Below are 23,687 nucleotides of genomic sequence, written 5' to 3'. Positions count from 1 at the left end.
CAGAATCAATAGCCTCCACAAGAGGTGCACAGCACCATTCAGATGGCAGAGAAACTAGCCAGACATGGGCACCCTTGATGGTGTCCTCACATTCCTGCACTCATGTACAAACAACAAAACATGACTGAAACCTAAATTATTCATCTGGTAAACGTGCCTCTTTCAAAAAAATCACACGAGTTTCACACAGGTTTATTCACCATACTTGCTTCGCTTAAGCGCAGCTTCTTGTTCCACGGACAAACTCAGGCAGAAACTGGTTCTCAGGTATGTGGCCTCAACTACTGCCAATTAACATCAGTTCCTCTCTCTTACAATTAGAGTATGTATATCATCCTGAATCAATAGACATAGCATTCACATATGCCTGCAGAAATGCAAATGCCTGCAGAATCCTGAACAAGTGTTCATGAGTGATTTTTCTTGATCTTGGGAAAGGAAGATTACCAGAGTGGCCTTCTGGGAATGGTCGTTCAGGCACTGGACCAAATGAATATTATTCTGGATCCTGTAGCCCAATTCTGTGTAGGCCTAGTTTTGGGCGGTCATGTTAGTCAGCACGATGCCATTTTTGGCTTGCCTTGCCATTGAGAAAATCTTCAACTGTAGTCTATCTTAGCAGGGAGACCAGGTTCCAGCTCTTCAACATGCACAGGTTTTTCTTCTTTGGATTTACTAATTGCTTGTTCTACTTGCGCCGTAACTTTGCAATACAAAGAACACCAACGTCCCTTAGTATGCAAAGCTTCTGGTTAAATACTGGGGATCAAAGCCAGAGTCATTAACCCTCCCACAAACTGCAGCAACTAAATCCATTCCCCTTCTTGCTTGTACCTCTAAGGTGGACTATAACCATTGTGTTCTATTCAAATCTAAGCTGAGATTCTGGCACCATGGACTGTCAAACACCATCAGCTTCCACACAAGTAACACTGCCAGCCCCCATTTAAGTCTCAACCTATTTAATTCTAAAACTCTCATCCATATTTCTGTCCTATTCAGACTTGCCTATTTCTTTATGTCTGTCCCCACAAAAGTTGTAGAAAACACAAATAGTCGCTGGCCTTTCCTGACTTGAACTTTCCTTTCAATATAATATAATACAACCAATTGTATTAGCTAAATACATTTGACCCAATTCTCCCATTCAATCACCCTCCAATGTAAAATTCTTGCCCGTGTTCAAATGCCATTTTGCACCGCCTCATCACATCACCACCTCCAATCCGTACCCTTCCAAGAATTTCTGGAATCCTCCAATTTTTGTCTACAATTCATTCCCCACTCTCTAAACCTGGCCATTGGTAGCCGGGCTTTCATCCATCCAAGTTGCATACTCAGGAAAGTCCACCTAAAATTGCTGGATTTAGCCAAAATGCCGTTGAATGAAATGAAGAATGGAGCAAAATGAGGAGAAAATATACTAAGCCTGTTGATCACTTCACAGTTAGAAAGATCACCGAGTTAGGCTGAAGGAATGTGCATGTTCATTTCCATCAAGTATTTTAAATCAGCAGTAATTGACTGAACTGTCACAGTGAATCTGGGAAAGTTGAAGTTCTGTTTAAAACAGACACAGTGAAGCAGATGTGATAATGTGGACTACTTATCAGCTGAATGAAATTCTCACGGAATTACAGTGTGCAAATAACAGATGATCACCTGTATAACAAAAGTGGTGAACAGCGAGCGCAAGTTTTTTTTTTCCATTCACAGGATGAGGTGTTGCTTTTAGGCGACATTTTTGGCCCATCCCTAATTGCCCACAGGGCAGTTGAAAATCAACCACATTGCTGTGGGCCTAAAGTCACATGTAGGCCAGACCAGGTAAGAATGGCCGTTTCCTTCCCTAAAGGACATTAGTGAACCAGATGCGTTTTTCCCCATAATCGGCAACGGATTCATGGTCATCGTAAGATTCTTAATTCCAGGTATTTATTGAATTCAAATTCCATGATCTGCCAAGTTAAAGCTTTACATCAAAGTTCATTAAGAGGGGTGTCTTTCCAAAGACAAACAAGCAAGTCTTCATGAGTTAGTTGATCATAAATACATGGGAAACATGACGTTTGCACTGTTTGCCAGTTGTCAAACTTGATCATTCGCTGGAGATTGCATCATGTCAAGTGTAAGCGCACAGCTTCTTTAATAAGCCCTTGGGAATAGAACCTACATTGTACTTGTCAACCCAAAATCTTGCCTCATAAGACCATTTGGTTCAGGAGCAGAATTAGACCATTCAGCCCATTGACTCTGCTCTGCCCTTTGACCATGGCTGATAGGTTGCTCAATCCTATTCTCCTGCCTACTCCCCATAATCCTTGATCTCCTTACTAATCAAGAGCCTATCGGCCTAAAATACACTCAGTGACTTGGCAATGAGTTCCACCCTGTGGCTGAAGAAATTCCTCCTTATCTCAGTTCTAAAGGGTCATCCCTTCACACTGACGCTGCCCTTGAGTCCTAATCTCTCCTACCAGAAGAAACATCTTCTGTACACCCAATCTGTTCAACCCTTCAGTGTTCTTTTAAGTTTCAGTCAGATCCCTTCTCATCCTTTTAAACTCCGGTGCGTACAGACCCAGAGTCCTCAACTGCTTTTGATATGGCAAGCCTTTTATCCCCGAGATCATTCTTGTAAACCTCCTCTGCACAACCTCAAAAACATCCTTCCTCAGCTCTGGAGCCCAAAACTGCTCGTAATATTCAAAATGTGATCTGCCCAGTCTTACATAACATCCACAATATATTTCGAGCCATCTTGAAATGAATGCTAATATTGCATTTGTCTTCCTAACTGCCAAATGAACCTGAATGTTAACCTTTAGAAAACCCTCAACTAGGACTCACCCTCCTTTGTGCTTCAGATTTCTGAAGTCTTTTTCCATTTAGAAAATAGTCTATGCCTCTATTCTTCCTACCAATTTGCATAACCTCATACTTTCTCACATTGTATTCCATCCACCCCTTCTTTACCCATTCTCCTGGCATGTCCAAGTACTTCTGCAGCATCCTCAACACCATCTGTGCCTCCACTGTCTTCGTGTCATCTGCAAACTTGGCAACAATGCTCTAATTCCTCATCAACATTGTTAATAAACAACATGGTCCCAACATGGACCCCTGTGCAACTCTACGAGCCACCGGGTGCCATCCTGAAAAAGACATATTTATTCCTACTTTCTGCCTTCTGCCAGTCAGGCAATCCTCTATCCATGCCAGTGCCTTGCCCCAAACACCACAGGCTCTTACCTTATTTAGCAGCCACCTTGTCAAAGGCCTTCCAGAAATCCAAATAGATCATGATCACTGGCTCCCCTTCATCTAACTTGCTCGTTACCTCCTCAAAGAATTCTAACAGATTTCTAAGTAAGTAAATAATAAGTACCAGCTGTTTTGGAACACTTGGGGTCGCACAGTGGTTAGCACTGCTGCCTCACAGCACCAGGGACCGGGGTTCGATTCCACCCTCGGGCGACTGTCTCTGTGGAGTTTGTACGTTGTCTCCGTGTCTGTGTGGGTTTCCCCCAGGTGCTCCGGTTTCCTCTCACAGTCCAAAAATGTGCAGGCCAAGTGAACTGGCCATGGAAAATTGCTCGTAGTGTTCAGAGATGTGTAGATTTGGTGGGTTATAGAGGGGATGGGTCTGCGTGCGATGTTCTGAGAGTCAGCGTGGACTTGTTGGGCCGAATGACCTGTTTCCACATTGTAGGGATTCTATGAAATAAAAGCGACATTCGCCAACTGAACGGCACGCAGGGAAGGGAACTGAGGAAATAAGCCAAGAAGCTTGCAGAATTCTCTGTCAAACTGGATCAGGCCAGATAGCTATGCAAGCCAGTTACCTTGATTGACTGTACCGAATAGGTATTTACAAGACAATGCTGTGAAATTTCGGATGGAACAATAGATTGGAGTTTCGGTAGTACAGTTTTTGAGGCAGCCCAGCTCTTACGGTCGCCTCAATCAAAAGAGAAATTGTAATATCCAATACTGCTTTCTGAAACACCTGTTCCTGGGACAGAAACTCATTAACATGGAGTAACTGAACTGTGCTCATCATATTGAATCAAACTGCTTTAAATACAGAAGAGGAATCCACTTGTCAGTTACCATGCCAACACAATAAACAAAAGGAAGTTGCTGTACTTGGGGATGACCCAGAAAATTGAATTCGAAGGAGCCACTCAAATCAGCAGGGCTGACACTCCGGAGACAACATCGCCACAAGAGTCAGGAGCCTTGGGAGTCAGAAGAACAGCCTCAACCTCAGGTCATACGGCCATAACTGGGGTAGTACAAACTTGTTTACCATCTTGCACTTCCAAAGCAGATTTTCAACTAGTGCGAGAACATTGTAATTTCAGAACTATAAAGGTTACTCGGAAAATTAGAAGGAAAGATGAGTTTCACACAATTGTATGTACATATCTCTTGTGTTTTGGCAATAATAAACCACATCTCGCGGTGAACCATGTCTTATGAGTGTCATAATAAGCAAGTAAATCAGACACATGAAAATGACACTTACACCTCCCCTTGAAAAAGCTCTAGTGACTGGCCTATTTTACCCTGGTTCTTTGAAAGTTGTGTCAGAGGTAGACAGGCTAGTTAAAAAGGCATTTAGCTCGCTTGCCTTCATTGCTCAGGCCATTGAGCACATGAATTGGGATGTCATGAAGTTGTACAGGACATTGGTGAGGCCACTTTTGGAGTACAGTGCACTGTTCTGGTCATCCTGCTATGGGAAGGATATTACCAAATTGGAGAGGGCTCAGGCAAGATTTACCAGGATGTTGCCAAGGCTGGAGAGTTTCAGTTATAAGGAGACACTGCAATAGGCTGGGACTTTTCTCACTGGAGGAGAGGTGGTTGAGGGGTGGCGTATAGAGATTTATAAAGTCATGAGGGGCATAGATAAGGTGAACACCAAAGGTCTTTTCCCTAGGGTGGGTGAGTTCAAAACTAGGAGGCATTTTTTTTTTTTTTTTTAAAAAGGTGAGAGGAGAAAGATTTAACAGGGACCGAAGGGGCAACTTTTTCACACAGCAGGTTCATATGTGGAATGAACTGCCAAAGGAAGTGGTAGGTACAGTTGCAACATTTAAAAGACATCTGAATAGGTAGATGAATAGGAACGGTTGAAAAGAATAACGGCCAAATGCAGGCAAAGTGGGACTACTTCAGTTTGGGATATTTGGTCAGCCTGGTTAAGTTGAACTAAAGGGTCTGTCTCCATGCTTGTGTTACTCAATTCTGCAAGCTAATCCTTAATAATAGGCTCTATTACAGGTCCTGTAATGGTCTGACTTCAACAGACAGAACGATCAACATAAGTAAACGTTTGCATTTATTACTGCACCTTTCACAACCTCAGAGATTCCAAAGCACTGCGTAGCCTTTGAAGTACTTTTCAAACTGTAGCCACCGCTGTAATGCGACAAACACAGCAGCCAGTTTGCACACATCAAGCACCCATAATCAGCAATGTGATCATAGTTCATAAATGTATTTTTGAGATATTAATGGAGGGATCTATATTGGCCAAGACAATAAACACCTTCGAGAAAGCTGATGAGGCTTTACAGAAGGGTTCACTTCGGCTTACATCTGTTCGAAACTCAGCGGAGGCAGTCAAATGACTGAGGGAAATACCTGTCATTTACAACTGGGCAGATGAATATACCAGAAGAAACACCATGTAACCAACAAATGATTGAAACGTAAAATACTTGATTTGAAACTAGCCTACACCACTGAAAATGTCTCAAACTAGCAGAAACGAATTGAGTTGTCATTTTTCATTCATTGCCTTGTTAAGCCCACCCTGCACCACACAGACATTCCTTGACCCCTAGAGATATTTAGAAGTAACGTTCAATCAGAAGGATTTTAACCCTGGCCATCAGGCACTAACGACTAGAATAAACTGAATAAAACAGCACACGAAAAAAAAAGGTCATGATTAATCATTTTTTGCATTAAAATAAACCTGCAGTGTTGTAGCCGTGTAACCGGTTAAGTTACATGCAAACAACCAGTTGTGATAAATAATGGTACTAATGAGAAATAAATAATGCTTGCATAATTATTGTGACACACTGCACGAGAGAGAAAAAAATTACAGCGGAATAGCCAGACAGAGTATGCAACTTGGATGGATCTCTCATCACATACCTCTCAGTATTTTGTAAGTTTCACTGAGTGTGGACACAGAGTCCTCAAACACTCTTCATATGACAAGTCTTCATCCCCAGGATTATTCTTGGAAACCTACTCTGGAACCCCTCCAACACTAGCACATTCTTCCTTAGATCCGGAGCCCACAACTGCTCACAATATTCCATGGTCTGACCAGAGCCTTAAACAGCCTCAGCAATATACCTCTGCTCTCGTATTCTAGCCCTCATGAAATAAATGCTGATATTACATTTGCCTTCCTGACTGCCAACTGAACCTGCATGTTAACCTTGAGAATCCTGAGCTAGAATTCCCAAGACCTTTGTGTTTCAGATTTCAGCACGTTTTCACTGTTTAGAAAATAGTCTACGCCTCGATTCTTCCAGTCAAATTGAAGATCCGCACACTTACCCACATTGTATTTCATTCGCCACTTCTATGCCCACTCGCCAAACCTGTCCAAGTCCTTCTGCAGCCTCCCTGCTTGCTGATCACTTTCTGACCCTGCACCTATCTTTGTATGATCTGCAAATTTAGCAACAATGGCCTCCGTTCATTCGTCCAGTTCGTTAATGTATCATGTGAATAGTTGTGGTCTCAACATGAACCCCTGCAAGGTCCACTAGTCACTGGCTGCCACGCTGACTAAGACACCTTTACCCCTACTCTCTGCCACCTGCCAGTCAGACAATCCTCTATCCATGCCCATACCTGCCCCTGACACCATGGGCTCTCATCTTATTTGGCATCCCCCGGTGCAGCACCTTGTCAAAGGCATTCTGGAAATCCAAACAGATCATGTCCACGAGCTCTCCTTTGTCTAACTCGTTATCTTGTCAAAGAATTCTAACATTTGTCAGTCATGACTTCCTCTTGTTGATAACCAAGCTGACTCAGCTGTAAATTTATCCATACATTTCCAAGTACTCCGCAATCTCATCCTTAAAAGTGGACACTAAAATCTTACCAACGACCAAGTCACTCTAACTGGCTGATTGTTTAAGACAGGAGGGAGGCAGAAGACCAGAAACAGAGGTGTCACATTAGCCAATGTCCTGACAGTCTCCTCAGCTATCTCTTTCAGAAGTCTGCAGCTCAGTTCATGCGGCGGTGTGATTTATCCGCCTTCAGACCTTTCAGCTTCCCAGCACCTTCTCCTTAGTGATGGCCACTATACTTGCCTTTGCCATCTGACCCTCTTAAAGTTCTGGTATTTAGCTGGCGTTTTCCACAATGAAAACTAATGCAAAGGAAGTATTCAGTTCCTCCGCCATTTCCTGTTTCTTCTCCAGCCTCATTTTCTAGCAGGCAATGTCCACTCTTGCCTTTCTCTTACCTTTTAGATATCTCAAACAATTCTTTTGTAGTGGTAGCTAGCTTACTCTCAAATTTCATTCTCTGCACCTTTATTGCTTTTTAATTATCCTGTACTGGGTTTTAAAAGGCTTCCCACTGATCTTCACCACATTCTCTGCTTTTATGCTGTTCCTACTTTCCTTGTCAGCCATGGTTGCCTTGCCCTACACTTCACTTGACGAAGGGGCAGCGCTTCGAAAGAATGTGATTTCAAATGAACCTGATGGCCTCGAACCTGGTCTCATGTGACTTCTGACCTTTTACTATGTTTCTTCTTCCTTGGAATGAATTTCTGCTGTGGCTCCCAAATTACTCCCAGAAGTGCCTGCCATTGCCACTCCACCGTCTTTCCTGCTAGGCTCCCCTTGCAATGAACTCTCGCTAGCTCCTCCCTCATGTCTTTTTAGATATCTTTACTGAATTATAACACTATTACATCTGATTTCAGACTCTCCCTCTCAAATTGCAGGGTGAATTTTATCATAATATGGTCACTGTGTCCTATGGGTTCCTTCACCATAAACTCCCTAATCAGGTCTGCCTTATTTCACCATCACCATATCCAGAATTGCTTGTTCCGTAGTGGGCTCTACCACAATACTGTTCCAAAAAAAACCATCACATATAGATTCCATGAATTCCTTTGATTAAGATCTGCTACCAACCTGATTTTCCCAGTCCACCTGCATATTGAAGTCCTCGACGATTATTGTAACACAGTAAACCTTTTGTTATTAACAGGCACCTATGGGACAAGGAGTGTGACAGTTGATCAAGATGTCCACATAATCAATATAAAAACACACACTGAGCAATAGAAATGTAATGCGAGGGTTATACTTTATTTACAGGACAAAATCAGATAATAATACAACTTTGTCTTCAATAAAACTGAGCCTTCTCACTCACACTCAACTGACTACTCAGACATTGCAGAGATCACGAGAATACAGTAAGCATCCAGTATTTCAGGTATATCATTTTTGTCAGTCTGTCGACTAGGCTGCTTTATAAAGGTGCCAGTTAAAATAACTTGCTGTGGTGTGTTTCTTAAGTGCCTTTTCTATCTCCTGATTTATTTTTTTCCCCCCACATCCTGACTGCTGCTAGAAGGCCTGCACACAACTCCCAACAGGTCTTTTCTCCTTTGCAGTTCCTCAACTCTACCTAAGCAGATTCTACACCATCCAGCTCTGTATCATTTCTTGCTATCAATTTAATTTCATTCGTTGCTAACAAGGCAACACACCCCCACTGCCCATCCTTTCTCTTGGATGTGTATCCTTGCACATTTTGTTCCAAGCCCTGATCCCCTTGCAGCTACATCTGTGATACCCGCAATGTCATATAAATAAATTTCAATTTGTGCTACAAACTCATTTACCTTGTTTTCTATACCGTATGCATTTAAGTACAACACCCTCGGTCCTGTGTTATCTGTCCCCTCTTCATACTTGTCCCCTTGTCTGCTGTGCCTAACATTAGACTCCTGAGCCTTTCCATACCCTCTGTCCCATTACATGTTGTGGAAACTTTGATAACTTCTATTGAGCCCTGCACACTTGTCACTGCAAACGTGCGCGCACATACACCTACTTAGTTTGAAGACCTATCCACAGTCTTAGTCATGCAATTTAGCAGAACTCTGGCCTCAGTATGATTCAGGGGGAGCCTGTCCCATCAGAACAGCTCAGAGATAGCAAAAACTGCAGATGCTTGAGTCAGAGACAACACAGTGTGGAACTGGAGGAACACAACAGGCCAGACAGCATCAGAGGAGCAGGAAAGGTGACGCTCGGGTCAAGACCCTTCCTGAAAGGTCAACTTTCCTGTTCTTCTGATGCTGCCTGGCCTGTTTTGCTACTCCAGCTCTATCAGAGCAGCTCCCTCCTTTCCCAATACTGGTGTGCCAATGTCCCACAAATTAAACCTGTTTCTCCCACAACAATCTTTGAGCCATGCCTTTACCTCTTTAATCTTTTTGACCCTGTGTCAATTTGCTGATGACTCAGGTAATATTCTGGAGATTATTACCTTTTTCATTCTGCCTTTTAATTCAGCCCCCAGCTGATCATCTTCCCTCATCAAAGCCCCGTTCTACTCATATCGTTGGTACCTACGTGGACAACAAGTGGATTTGAACCCTCCCGCTCCCAGCTCCTCTGCAGCCCAGCTGTAATATCCCAAACCCAGGTACCTGGCAGGCAACACTTCCTTTGGGACTCTTGATCCCAGCCACAGAGTGCAACATCCATTCCCGTGACTGCACTATCCCCATTTACAATGACATTTCTCTTTTCTCTGATCTCTTAAATGGCTCCCTACACAATGGTGCTATCAGCAGTTTGCTCATCCTCCCTACTGCCCCCACTCTCATCCACACAGAGCAAGAATCTCAAACCTGTTAGGCAAAGTCAAAGGCGAGGGTCCTTCAGCACCACCTCCTGCATCTCTCGAACCACCTTGCTCATGGTCACATCCTCCTGTCCCTGACCACAGCAGAATTCGAGGTAGTTAATCTAAGGGGTGTGACTGCCTCCTGAAATACAGTAAGTCTCTGCCTGCCTGATGTTTCAGTGTTCAAAGATCATAATCCAGCTCTCATCGACTCCAAGCTGCAGTTCCTCAAGCAACAAGCATTTACTGCAGATGTCATCACTATGAATCGCAATGGTGGCCAACACCTCCCATATCATGCAGTTACATCATATCACCTGGCCCAGCTTCTCTATTTTAATTAATTCCTTCTTATTTGATTTCATTAAAAATCTTAGGAGTCCTTTAATTTGTAGCCTGTAAAATTTTCCTCTATTCATCTGGAACAACCTATAATAGATAGCCAAATTAGCAGCTATAAGCAACCAACGGACTCGTGGTTTTCCTGTGTTGTGACTCCTTTGTGCTGGGCCCCTGATCCTGGGTTTCAATTTATCCCGTTAAAAAAGACATCCTGACAAGCTATGAACCAAAAAGGGCAAGCAAAAAGCACTCCTTCTCCTCTGCACCGAATTCCCTCGTTGCCTCCTCCTGAACTATATGCTCACTCAGCCTGTGTCTCACTGCTGACTGTGCAAAGCTTGCTCATCTATCCCCTACCAAAAAATACATAGTCCATTCATTTTCAAGCTCCAGCGAATTAAAAGATTACGTATTGTTGACCGAGTGCTACAAAGCAGCATTACATCATAGATCTGTCAAGCCATCTGAAACTGGGACAGGGGAAGGTGAAGTGTCACATGGGTGTAAGTTCAGCAGTCGATCAGGCCACACGCTGTCGCAGGGAACTTAGAGGAAGCCTTCGATGTGGCGTGCACCCAAAAGGGTATGCGCACAGAAATATTTTGCCAATTAAGCAATCACTGTCAAAGAGCATGCAGGAACTTGACACCAACCTTGTAAAGGGCTTTGCATAAAGCTTACAGCCTATGCTTTCCAGGATGAAAGTTGTGGACAAATTCCTTACCAGACTTGCGGGCCGAACTCCAGCATCCAATGCCCTATGCTGAAGTTACCACAAGCAACCCAATATCAGAGTGGGATAGTGGAATGTCAGACTTAATTCATGCAAGCTTCACCTGCTGCTGCACAAGTTCAAACTGCTTTCATTACAATCGCTGGATGTTCTCAAACATGCTTTCAGGATCTCACTGCAGTTCCAACAGTTTGTGCTCAATACATTGCTAAGATTGCTGATGAACCTCTGTACAAAAAACACATGCTCACTGTTGCCTGTGTGAACAACCTACATAAAAGCCCGCCTGGAGCGTGCATCTGAAGTCTGGATGCATGACACAGGGAGCATTTTAGTACAATTTGATTTTATTTTTGCCTGAGCAGGATTTGGAGACAAACGTATTGAACATCTGGCATTTTCCACTCAACCTTAAACACTGAATCCCAAAGGAGGCGGCTCTATCTCTAGATCCCACTCCGTTGCAGGTGTTCACTGAAGCTGCTTCTTAGAAGGGACCAGAAACTGGTGATAGGGCCTTGGACTCTCCTGAATCAGAGACCCGTCAGCTTTTCTGCTCCTCTGATGCTGCTTGGCCTGCTGTGTTCATCCAGCTCTGCACCTTGTTATATCAGATTCTGCAGCATCGGCAGTTCCTACTATCTCTCACTATCATCATTCACTTTGATGACCACAATTCACACAAAAATTGAAACTTATGATAGAACATTTCTAACACTAAAGCCTATGTCTACATCCCATAAACAGAAATAAAGATACCAAATGATTAATTTTTATCCGATGCAAAAATTCTACTACTGATAAATATGCATTCAGATTTAATTTGCTGTGTTTGGGTATAAAGGGCAGGGAACCAAGCAATATAAATTCATCCATTTATCGCAGAAATTCAACTTGATTGGCACATTTTGCAATGAAATTGCTCATATCACAATTCAACCAATAATATGCAATAAAAACAATTAAATTAGATGCAGAGTACCACTCTGATAACTGGGCTTTTGTGTGTGGACAAATTGACATGTCATTGCTTATTCCTAATGACTTGCTGTTTGATTTTAAATTCCCAGACTTTTTGTTTCAGCAGGATATATACCAATTAGAGGAATTGTCTGCAATCTGTCCTGCCTTTCACCTTGTTTCCTTGCACTTTTGTTTTTCCCCACCCCTTTCCCTGCCATTATACTTGTTTAACACCTACTTATGCCTCGAATCTTTTCCAGATGCAAGGTCATTTACCAGACTCGCTGAGTATTCCCAGCATTTGTTTTGTAAAGAACATGTTTTTTTTTTATTTCTTGTAACTTTTGAACAGGGAAAGGACTGTTCTACAGCAAAGAAATGACTGTACTTTTTTAAAGAAGCAAGCCATTGAAACTCTGTTGTGTTTACACTGCTGCTTTGACCAAGCTTGAACGAAGAGGTACAGATTCCCGGGACTGTGTACAATGTGAGCTTTGACTGGCAACAGGTTGTTGATTGGTTTGTGAAATTATGATCAGTAATGGATGCCAAAGGCCATCAACCTGACAACTATCTGACTGGCTCTTGGGGAGCTGATATCAGTGATACTTGTTGATATGAGTGATATTTGCAGAAGCCTGTTGATAGGGCAGGTGGTGTGCTTCTCTCACCAGCAAAATTTCTCAACTCTCAAGAAAGTCAGTTTATTTTCTTCCAACAATTGTTTTTAACCAATAAGTTGAAGTGCCTATAAATCATGAACCAGTATTCTGTGTCTCATGTCTACAATTGAGAGAATCTAAAGGAAAAGAGCTACAGAACAGAAAGATTTGGAAAAAATCATTCCATCAAGTCCCGATGTCAAGTGCTTTTCAATCGATTCCCAGTAATTTTTCGCCCTTCACCCATAACACCAATTTCTTTCGTCTCTCGATGTGTCATAGATTTTGCGGAGGTTGTGAGAGTTTTAACAAGTAGAAAGTGAGATGTCAACAGTTCATTTCAGCTTTCTGTGGTTAGAATCTAGTTCTTCTGATATATCAGAATTCAAAGGTGTTAACAACTTTTCATCTCACTCCATAAATCATGTCTATTAATCCATTAACCCATTAATCCGTGTCGAAACTAACTGCTGAATACCATGTACGAGCCCAGGCCCCAGTCAAACTAATTCAGGGGCTCGCTACAGTATCAGGTTACAACCACTTCAATTTGCAGTTGCACCCCACTTGAAAGTGCAGTCATGCATAATGAGCTATGTAAGCAACCCCATTTAAACAAGACCGACGTTCCATTCAGAGGTGCAGTCAGGCGTGACAGCTAACAAAACTGCACAGACACTACAGGATGGAGAGAGATAGTAGGAACTGCCGATGCTGCAGAATCTGAGATAACAAGGTGTGGAGCTGGATGAACACAGCAGGCCAAGAAGCATCAGAGGAGAAGGAAAGCTGACGTTTCGGATCTGGACCCTTCTTCAAAAATTGGGGAGGGGAAGCGGATTCTGAAATAAATAGAGAGAGAGGGGGAGGCGGATGGAAGATGGATAAAGGAGCAGATAGGCGGAGAGGAGACAAACAGGTCAAGGAGGCGGGGATGGAGTCAGTAAAGGTGTGTGCAGGTGGGGAGTTAGGATGGGGGTAGAAATGTCAAGGGAAGACGGACAGGTCAAGGAGGTGGGGATGAGGCTGGTAGGTAGGAGGTGGCGGTGGGGGTTGAGGTGGGAGGAGCGGATAGATGGGAGAAAGGACAGATAGATTAGGGAGGCGGGGACGAGCTGGGCTGGTTTTGGGATGCGGTCGGGGACAGGGAGATTTTGAAGCTTGTGAAGTCCACATTGATACCATTGGGCTGCAGGGTTCCCAAGCGAAATATGAGATGCTGTTACTGCAACCTTCGGGTGGTATTGTTGTGGCATTGGAGGCAGCCCAGGATGGACATGTCGTCCAAGGAGTGGGAGGGGGATTTGAAGTGGTTCGCGACTGGGAAGTGCAGTCATCTGTCGCGAACTGAGCGTAGGTGTTCCACAAAGTGGTCTCCAAACCTCTGCTTGGTTTCCCCGATGTAGAGGAGGCCACATCGTGAACAGTGGATACATTATATGACATTAGCAGATGTGCAGGTGAACATCTGTTTGATGTGGAAGGTTTTCTTGGGGCCTGGGATGGGGGTGAGGGGGGAGGTGAAGTGCCAGGTGTGGCACTTCCTGCAGTTGCAGAGAAAAGTGCCGGGGGTGGTGGGGCTGGTGAGGAGTGTGGAACAGACAAGGCAGTCATGGAAAGAGCGGTCCCTCCGGAAGGCAGATAAGGATGGGCTGGGAAAAATGTCCTTGGTAGTGGGGTCAGATTGCAGGTGGCGGAAGTGGCGGAGGATGATGCGTTGGATCCGGAGGTTGGTGGGGTGGTACGTGAGGACAAGGGGGATTCTGTTTTTGACGTTATTGCTGGGAGGGGGTGTGAGGGATGAGTTGCAGGAAATGCAAGAAATGCGGTCGAGGGCGTTTCGACCACTGTGGAGGGGAAGTTGCGGTCCTTGAAAAACAAGGACATCTGGGATGTCCGGGAGTGGAATGCCTCATCTTGGGAGCAGATGCGGCAGAGGCAAAGGAACTGGGAAGAGGGGATGGCATTCTTGCAGGAAGGTGAGTGAGAGGAGGTGTATTCTTGGTAGCTGTGGGAATCGGTGTGGAACCTTCTTGCATCCCCACACCAAAAACAGTGTTACTTGAAATTAAAATCCAACTGAATAGCTGCTATTACCTTGTCGTTTTGCTTCTCCCTCCAGCGAGAGTAGCTCCAAGTATCAGTCAAAGCTGGTAATTGGATAGCCCTCTTCCTTTTAAAGTTCCTTCCCGGCAGACTTCTCCTGTGTATTAGGTAACCAGGTACTTGTCCCAAGATTTTATTCAATATGTATATAAAACTTTACCCCACGATTAAAACTAACAAATCTTGTGCAGTGTATGTCAGCAACCCTTTAACCCATTAATAAAACTAACGGCGCGATGTCCAGACCCGCGCGACCTTGAATTAATGAATGAATTAATGAAACTGACAGCATTGCTACAAGTGTGACCAAGGAACCGAATGAATGAATGAATGACAGTAAATAGAACCCACAGATGGACCAACCATGAAACTAACTAAACAAGCCATAGTAAATAAAAACCACAGACAATCAAAACTGTTGGGAATTCAGACTTTTACTTAAAAAACATAAGATGCCTTTCTCTAACTTTAAAATTCTAACCTTGAAAATAACAAGACTAGCGCCTTTTCAATTATGCAAGGTCAAACCAGACAGACACTCTAATCTCATTAAAATAACCATTAACACTCAACAATAACCGGTAACATTTGGCACATGTTTAAACCATCTCCAATTTCCTGCAAAACAGTTTTTGTACAATATCTAGCGCTTAACACTCAAGTGTTCGAATGTTAAAGAATGCTTGAATCCTGTATAAAATGGCTGCGTTTGAGCTATGATTTTGGGATTCTATTTCGCCTTACATCGTGCTGCTGTGAATGTACAATAAAGAGGCTATTTTTGCCACTCACTGATCCTGGTCGTCTGGCTCTTGATATGCGATCTCACACTTCCTTATCATCATTCTTGTCTGGTACAGAAACCTACTTTGTGCTTTGTGTTAACCTGAATTAATCAGACAAGAAAGAAGTTTTAACTTCCATGACAACTCAGTGTCTCCTGGGTGAGTATCCATTCCCTCAATGAACCCGGAAATTAACTTCTGCTTCAAGTTTTCCACAAAGAGAAAGGATCTTGCACCAGGGAAGTGTAAAAAGAATTGCTGGATCAAACTGTTGCCAGCAGGTGGTAATTCCAAATGGTACATGATGAACACTGCCAACAAAATCAATTGCGTTGGACTTGGTACGTTCAGAGTTTATCATTTAAGAAACTCACTTGAAAGCTGCTGCACCATAAACCACACAACGGCTCAAAATAGACATACAGGGAGGGAGGCAACCAGGCCTGAGTGCGAGAGAGCACGCGGGAGAGAGTGAATGAAAGGGAGAGTTTGTGCACACACGCACGTGTGGGAACGCTGCAAATGGGGAGAGATGGTCATCAAAGCGGTAAGGGCAATAAGAGTCTGCAAAGGGAAGGAGAGAGACTGAAAAAAGGATGAAATAGAAATTGCAAAGGGAGAGAGTAGTTTTAAATGTTTCAACAAAATACTGAAGTAACTCAGAACCAGGAAACCCAAGGCAATGAATTCCTTGCAAATGCATTTATCTCAAGACTGCAGTCGTTGAACAGCTGGTCGAAGGGGCAAATAGACTGGTTACCATTTTCGTGGACTCCATATCAATTGGACAATTCAATACTGTAAATTTTCATTGATAAGGATTTGTATATGCATGTTATAACTTCTCACACAATGTAATTTTTTTGAGATACAATGACTGTGTTCAAGTCAAAAATCCAATTCTTGAGGTGTGACCTCACCAGTACACGGTCTGTCTAGAGTGATGTCATGTTAAAAAATAAATTTGCTGCTAACTTATGCTACCAAAAAAGTAACCCCACACCACATAACATGCTGTAAGAAGGAAAATTCAGCTTAAGTAGTCTGCAACTCCAGCATAGCATCAATGAATCACATACAAAAGTGCAGCCCATGAAAACACTTGAGCAAGAGATAGATTTTACACATAAGAAAGGATGGAAAAGAAAAGATAGTGCATTACCTGGAGGAGTATTTATAGTCATTGGGATGTTTATATTTAATTTTCCATGAAGTGTCAGAAAATTTGTTCAAGAAGGGGAGTAGAGACAACACTGGTAATTATAGACCCGTGAGCCTTACTTCGGTTGTGGGTAAAGTGTTGGAAAGGATTATAAGAAATAGGATTTATAATCATCTAGAAAGGAATAATTTGATTAGGGATAGTCAACACGGTTTTGTGAAAGGTAGGTCGTGCCTCACAAATCTTATTGAGTTCTTTGAGAAGGTGACCAAACAGGTGGATGAGGGTAAAGCGGTTGATGTGGTGTATATGGATTTCAGTAAAGCGTTTGATAAGGTTCCCCATGGTAGGCTATTGCAGAAAATATGGAGGCATGGGATTGAGGGTGATTTAGCGGTTTGGATCAGAAATTGGCTAGCTGTAAGAAGACAGAGGGTGGTGGTTGATGGGAAATGTTCATCCTGGAGTTCAGTTACTAGTGGTGTACCTCAAGGATCTGTTTTGGGGCCATTGCTGTTTGTCATTTTTATAAATGACCTGGATGAGGGCGTAGAAGGATGGGTTAGTAAATTTGCCGATGACACCAAAGTTGGTAGCGTTGTGGATAGTGCGGAAGGATGTTGCAGGTTACAGAGGGACATATAAATAAGCTGCAGAGCTGGGCTGAGAGGTGGCAAATGGAGTTTAATGTGGAAAAGTGTGAGGTGATTCACTTTGGAAGGAGTAACAGGAATACAGAGTACTGGGCTAATGGTAAGATTCTTGATAGTGTGGATGAGCAGAGAGATCTCGGTGTCCATGTGCATAGATCACTGAAAGTTGCCACCCAAGTTGATAGCGTTGTTAAGAAGGCGTACGGTATGTTAGGTTTTATTGGTAGAGGGATTAAGTTTCGGAGCCATGAGGTCATGTTGCAGCTGTACAAAACTCTGGTGCGGCCGTACTTGGAGTATTATGTACAGTTCTGGTCACCGCATTATAGGAAGGATGTGGAAGCATTGGAAAGGGTGCAGAGGAGATTTATCAGGATGTTGCCTGGTATGGAGGGAAGGTCTTACGAGGAAAGGCTGAGGGACTTGAGGCTGTTTTCGTTAGAGAGAAGAAGGTTAAGAGGTGACTTAATAGAGACACACAAGATGATCAGAGGATTAGATAGGGTGGACAGTGGGAGCCTTTTTCCTCGGATGGTGATGGCTAGCACGAGGGGACATAGCTTTAAATTGAGGGGTGATAGATATAGGACAGATGTCAGAGGTAGGTTCTTTACTCAGAGAGTAGTAAGGGCGTGGAATGCCCTGCCTGCAAAAGTAGTAGACTCGCCAACTTTAAGGGCGTTTAAATGGTCACTGGATAAACATATGGATGATAATGGAATAGTTTAGGTTAGATGGGCTTCAGATTGGTTTCACAGGTCGGCGCAACATGGAGGGCCAAAGGGCCTGTACTGCGCTGTAATGTTCTATGTTCCTGCAATGTCTCGTCTCTCTTGCACCAAGCAGCAAAAAATGTATTGTCTAATTGCAACGTGTTAAGAAATTTAAAATTCGCTCCGATGAAAAACAATCATTTTCAAGCTTGTGAATGTGATACATTATAAATCATAGATACGAGAAGGATTGCAATTATCTCGCTCGAGTATGTAGAAGATAACCGTACACAAACTACGCAAGTCCGCACGGATAGAAGTGCAATTTATCATCAGAATTACCTCTACTACCTTTTCTTGGATCCATTAAGAATAATGTTTAAATAAGGAAAATTAGGTACAATATGCAAAATCTAAACATATAAATAACAAAACAATCCACAATAACACAGTAAAGCAGAATTTTAGAAACCGGAATGTTCTCGCAGATAAAGGAAAGTCTATTTCAACGCAAAATGGAAAGACACAAAACAGTTGGCTCGGATAGCAAGGCAGGAACACAATCAAGGGAATGAAATAACTTTGAACTGTGAACAAGTCACTTGTGAGCTGACCTCAAAGCCAAAGCAATAATAATTAAGAGTTGTGAATTTGTGAAATAAACTACCAGCAACCACAACGAATGTTTAATATTTTATAAATCAATCGAGAGAGAGAGAGAGAGACAGAGATGGAGAGACAGAGAGAGACAGAGAGCGAAAGGGGAACCTTGATACGGATTGTATGGAAGATGATAACATACACCAAAACTATTTCGTGTCCATACTGATTGAAAGTCTAGTTTGCTGATAGAAATAAATTGCTTCAGTCTTCCAAGCTGCAAACTCACAAATTCACCGTTCCACTTCATGTAGTAGTTTTAAGTAAAAAAAGAGTAAGAAAAGAAAGACAACTTTATAGACGTTATTAAAATGCAAAATAATCAGGTGTGCTGACTTTCCTATCAACAAAATGTATGGACTCAACTGAAAAAAATGCAAGATGACAAATATATCCATGATGAGAGGATACGAACCAGAGAGCTGTTAGATGTGACATGAGTTATCTAAAAGAAAACCAGAACAACAATGAACACCAAAAGTGAACAATAAGATACGACACTGGGTCAGCCAGATAGATGAATGACTCCTGCGTGAGTATGAACAGATTTAATACTTTCCAATACAGGCTAGGTTGGGTTTTAAAAATAATGCGGCAGTTGTTATCAGATTACAGATTTTTCCACTCGGCTTGGAGATGTTCATAATTAGTAATTAGACCACAAGGCCATGAAATTTAGGAGGTGGCAGCCAATCAGCCCATCGAGTCCAATTGCTTGAATCAGAGGCTGAGTGTTCCAGAAAACTTTACTGAGATGGGACTTTAAGATCTGGACGTTTTTTTCTTTACTTTTGGCTCTGTTTCTTATATTTCTGTTGTCTTTTTAATTCTGGTTTTTGGAACCAAGATGGCACTGGAGAATGGCGACTTTACACACTTTTCACTGGACTCCTGTCTTCCTATACTTGAGTACACATGACAATAAAATCTAATTCTAATTCTAATCATGACTGATCTGATAATCCTCAACTCCACTTTGTTCTCTTTACCCTCTATTCCTTTACTGCTTAAAAATCTGTCCATCTCAGCCTTAAAAATACTCAATGATCCAGCACTAAGAACGCTCAGTGATAAGGAATTCCATAGATTCATTACGGTCAGAAAATAAATTCCTCCTGATATGTCTCTTCAATGAGCAATCCCTTTTTCTGAAAGCATGTCTCTGGTTTGAGACTCTCCAACAAGGGCAAACAACTTTTCCCCATTTATCCTGTCAAGACCTGAAGAATCTAATTTGTTTCCGTATGTTTAACTCTCATTCTTCTAAACTCCAATGAATACAGGCTCAATCTCTTCTTATAAGTCAGTCCCTCCATTCCCAGGATCAATGGAACCTTCTCTGATGGACTGCCTCCAATACCCATACATCTTTCCTGAAATCACGGGGGTAAAACTGTTCACAATATTCCTCCAAGAATTCGAAGAAATTTGTTCAGCATGATTTTCCCTTCATGAAGTCATGCTGACCATGTATTTCCAAAAGCTCTGCTATTACATCCCTTATAATAGACTCTTAACATGTGTTAAGCGAACAGACCTATTTTTGTTTCCTTTCCCTTTTTAAATAAAGATGCTACATTGGTTATTTTCCAATCCTCCAAGACATTTTCAGAAACGAAGGATTCTTAAAAGATTACTACCAGTGTATCAATTATCTCTTCAGCTGCTACTTTTCATCATAGGATACAACCCATCATGCGGAGAAGACTTTGTAGATCTTTAGCTCAATGAGTTATTTATTTCTTTTGCTCCTTTTTTTGCCTTGGATAATATAGTATTTTTGGAATGTGATTACTATCTTTTACTGTAAAAGACTAAGGTAAAGTAGTTGTTAGATTCCCCTGCCGTTTCCTGGTAACCCATTATTATTTCCTTCGCCTTGTTCTCCAAAGGGCCTTGGTTAACATTGGCCTCTCTTTTCTTTCCGATATATTTAAAACAACTCCTGCTGTCAGTTTTGATATTACTTGCAAGTTTATTCTCAAAGTTTATCTTTTCTTTCTTTATTGCTGGTTTTGGTATTCATCTGTTGGTTTTTAAAACTTTCACAATCCTCTGTCGTTTCAGTCACCTTTGCCACAAGAAATGATTTTTTTTTAATTTGATGAATTGATTATCTTGAACATTAATTTAACTTCTGAAAGAATTGATGAAAAGAGGTGTCAGCAAGCACTTTGTGCAGTGCTAGGATAGAAAAAAAGTACCCCACAATATGAAGAACAATAACAGGTGGAAGAAGCCTGAAACTGATATTTTCTGGATGCTCAAGATGCTAAACTCAGGACGGATGAGAGCTAAAGCAATTTAGAATAGCGAACTGTGAGCATTATTGAGATCATTGATCCGGAGGCTGTTTATGGTAGGAAAAAGTAGTAACAAGACAAAAAAAAAGGTCTGGAAAAGTGGGGGTTGAGAAAATAAAACCAAGTCAGATGACAATTCTGCTAACAAGGGAAAGCAAAAGACTGTGCAATGGAAGCAACAGAGATGGAGAATAAGAGCCAGGGTTTAGAAAACCAGAAGTAGATTGCAACAAGGCAACTGAAGAACATGAGAAATGATTTTGAATTCAGTGTGCAGGGGACAGGGGTACCAGAGAGGTTGGGAAAGACTAAAATAGTAAGCAAGCAGGACTCAGCATGGGCTGGGATTAGGGTCTCCGACTGTGATTAAGTACATGCCTGGAAGTTTCATTACATGATTTGCCCACACATTATAAGACCATAAGACATAGGAACAGAAATGAGGCCATTCAGCCCATCGAGTCTGCTCTGTCATTCAATCATGGCTGATAAGTTCCTCAACCCCATTTTCCCGCTTTCTCCCCATAACCCTTGATCTCCTTGATAATCAGGAACATATCTATCTCAGTCTTAACTGTACTCAATGATCTGGCCTTCACAGCCTTCTGTGGCAGTGAATTCCATAGATTCACTGGCTGAAGAAGTTTCTCCTCATCTCCATTCTAAAAGGTCTTCCCTTTCCTCTAAGGCTGTGGCCTTGGGTCTGAGACTCTGCTACCAATGGAAGCATCTTCCCAAAATCCACTTTGTCCAGGCCATTCAGAATTCTGAAAGTTTCAATTAGATCCCCCCTCATCCTTCTAAACTCCAATGAGGATTGTCCCAGAGTCCTCAAACGTTCCTCATATGTTAAGCTTTCTTTTCCTGAAATCGTGAACCTCCTCTGATTCCGCTCCAGAGCCAGTACATGTTTCCTGAGATATGGGGCCCAAAACTGCACACATTACTCCAAATATGGCCTGACCAGAGCCTTCTAAAGCCTCAGTAGTACATCCCTGCTTTTATATTCAAGTCCTCTCAAAATAAATGCCAATATGGCATTTGCCTTCCTAACTGCTGACTCAACCTGCAAGTTTACTTTGAGAAAATCCTGGACTGGAACTCCCAAGTCTTTTTGCACTTCAGACTTCTGAATTTTCTCCCCATTTAGAAAATAATCCATGCTTTTATTCTTCTTACCAAAGTGCATGACCTCAAACTTTCCCACCTTGTACTCCATCTGCCACTTCTTTGCCCACTCTCCTGACCTGTCCAATTCCTTCTGCAGCCTCGCCACCTCCTCAATACTAACTGTCCCTCCACCTATCTTTGTATCGTTTGCAAACTGAGCCTGAATGCCACAGTTCCTTCATCTATATCATTTCAGCTATTAGTTGGCTATCACACCCATCCATCTGAGGTTCTCCATTCCATCCCAATTGGTAACCAAAAGGACTCATTGGATAATGCTCCGACTGACAGCCAAACATCCGTTTTTCCCACTTTACATATTTTTTTCAGACAAAACAGGAATATTTTTTAAAAATGACAAAAAGAACGTTCCTGTGACCTTCCCCAGAATTGCACATAGCATTTTTATGGGTATTGATCTTCAATTCCTTATGATTGCAGACCAATCCTGGAGAGTTAGCAACCCAACCAGGATGTACACCAGAGTTTTTAGACCACTGGGGTTTGAGTCGGGTCAAGCTCAGGAGGCCACCAGTGAAAGTATTTGAGGAAGCAAAGCCTGAGGCAACACAGCTGGATAAGCAGTTGTTTGATGAGGATGAAACCTCAAATTGTGTCCATTAACGTTCAATAAAATGGGGTCCCAAAATTGTGCACCAATTGGTGTAGCCTACGTAAACAGAAAGAACCAATGGATTCAAGGGGTAAAATTATGGGGTTTTTAAAAGCCTAGCCCAAGAAGTCAAATTCAGTTATCACAACATCTAATCTACAGTTTGATGTCAAAATAGCAACCTGAAAGAATTACTGTGGAATTGAATGTACTGACAGAAAGGAAATGCTAAAGTTGAAACATAAACACTGACCCCGAGACTACTTGACTGGTGGAAAGGCTCAGTTTTTTTTTGCGATTCCCAACTTTATAAATGGAGGGAATGGAGGGAAGGTCTTACTAGGAAAGGTTGAGAGAGCTAGGGCTTTTCTCTTTAGAACGACGAAGTATGAGAGGTGACTTGATACAGGTGTACAAAATGATCAGAGGTATAGATAGAGTAGACAGCCAGAGACTTTTTCCTAGGGTGGAGGTAGCTATTACGAGGGGGCATAGTTTTAAAGTGAGTGGAGGTAGATATAGGGGAGACGTCAGAGGTAGGTTCTTTACTCGGAGAGTGGTCCGGGCGTGGAATGCATTGCCGGAGAGGGTAGTGGATTCGGCCTCATTAGGGACATTTAAGCGACTATGAGATAGGCATATGGATGATAGTATAAGGTAGGGGTGGAGGTTAGATAGACCTGAGGATTAGGGTAAAAGTTCGGCACAACATCGTGGGCTGAAGGGCCTGTCCTGTGCTGTACTGTCCTATGTTCAATGTTCTATGTTCAAAACAATTCAAAACAATGATCACCGACTGGAATATAATTGAAAAGTTCTTGCATTACTGTGCCCAGATTTTAATGGCTTCATAATTTATGGTCACACCTTCAGTTCGAACCCCAAGCTC

General features: G+C 42.4%; 1 long non-coding RNA gene across 2 annotated transcripts in view; it reads right to left on the bottom strand.

Moving 5' to 3' along the window:
* The window catches only part of LOC125487687, a 44,132-nt gene that overhangs the window by 11,788 nt on the left and 8,657 nt on the right, over positions 1-23,687 (bottom strand). The window contains exon 3 of one of the 2 annotated variants that reach the window (XR_007266050.1): positions 8,202-8,281. The exons of the other annotated variant lie outside the window; for it this stretch is intronic. This is a non-coding gene — a long non-coding RNA (uncharacterized LOC125487687). The remainder of the gene's footprint in view (positions 1-8,201; positions 8,282-23,687) is intronic. 2 annotated transcript variants of the gene reach the window in all.

This window comes from Rhincodon typus, chromosome 43 (genome assembly GCF_021869965.1).
Source record: "Rhincodon typus isolate 14 chromosome 43, sRhiTyp1.1, whole genome shotgun sequence".
NCBI lineage: Eukaryota > Metazoa > Chordata > Chondrichthyes > Orectolobiformes > Rhincodontidae > Rhincodon > Rhincodon typus.
Note: the sequence above shows the minus strand (reverse complement) of the source record. Positions and strands in the feature narration are given on the sequence as shown.